Source organism: Octopus bimaculoides, chromosome 2, assembly GCF_001194135.2.
Source record: "Octopus bimaculoides isolate UCB-OBI-ISO-001 chromosome 2, ASM119413v2, whole genome shotgun sequence".
NCBI classification, from domain to species: domain Eukaryota; kingdom Metazoa; phylum Mollusca; class Cephalopoda; order Octopoda; family Octopodidae; genus Octopus; species Octopus bimaculoides.
The window spans coordinates 53,711,633-53,713,016 of NC_068982.1; positions in this window are offsets into that span (position 1 = coordinate 53,711,633).

Consider the following 1,384-nt stretch of genomic DNA (forward strand, 5'->3'; position numbering starts at 1 on the left):
ATATATATATATATATATATATATATATATATAAATAAATAAAAGAAAATGGAGGGGAATATGAGGTACTCATCAACTTGCAGACACTGTATTTCGCTGATTAATCTGTTTATTTTATAACTAAATTGACAAAAAATACAATATACAGACACTTATGACATACCATGTCATATCAACAATTAAGATTTCAAATTTAAAGGACATTTAGCAATTGGAGAAGGGACAAAATCTTACAGCTGTTTCGGCCTAGCGTTGGCATGCCCCATTCAATCTCTATAGCTCTCGTACGCTGGAGTAATTAGTAGGAGAGCTATAGAGATAGAATGGGGCATGTCAACGCTAGTTATTATTATTATTATTGAGTGAGAGAGCAGTGCATGCTATCAATGTGATACTGGGGTAAAATATACAAAGCCCATTATACCCATCATGACTACCCGTCTGATAAGGGTACACCAGGCACATGCATCACAACCATATGTGCGTGACATGGTAATCTCATATCAAGATAAACAGTGCATGACCTCGCAGGTGGGGCCCAGTTAGAATTTTCTTCCCTCGAAATTGCTGGCCTTGTGCCAAAATTTGAAACCATTGCTTGTATTATTATTATTATTATTATTATTATTATTATTATTAAGGCGGCGAGCTTGCAGTGTCATTAGCACGCCGGGCAAAATGCTTAGCAACATTTTGTCCGTCTTTACATTCTAGGCTGCAATTCTGCCGAGGTTAACTTCGCCTTTTAGCCTTTCGGGGTCGATAAGATAATTACCAGATGAGCACTAGGGTCAATGCCATCGACTTACCCTCTTCTCCGTGACCTTGTGTCAAAAATTTGAAATCCTTATAATTATTGTTGTTGTTGCTGTTTTGTTTTTGCTGCTATTTGTAGCAGGAAAACAAGCCTGTTATGTCGATTTCCGCAACACTAGACTAACATAAAGGAAATATTATCAAGTTTTCCATCTATATTTCCTTTTGTATTTCACTTGAGCTCTGAGAGTTTTTAGAAAAACTGGATCTTTTTTAAAACGGGGGCCACATTTTTCATTAACGAAACACTTTGAAACTTGGAACACTGGTAGAATGTGTCATATAAAACATCTTTTTCTCTTAGTCTTCTTTAAAAAAAAGAAATCCCTAAGTTATTCCATGTTAAAGTTGTCGTATTTCTGTAATTTCAACCAATCACTGACGTCCATTCAGCCGATATACATTAAGTGCCGACTACATAAACAAACGATTCTGAAACAATTCTATCGGTGATAGGGTTAGGGTAAAACAGCAAATTTAAAAAGAAAAAAGCAAAACGAAGCTATGGAAATTAAATACGCTTTACACCGCTTAATCAGCCAAAGGAGTAAATGTAAACAACTGAATA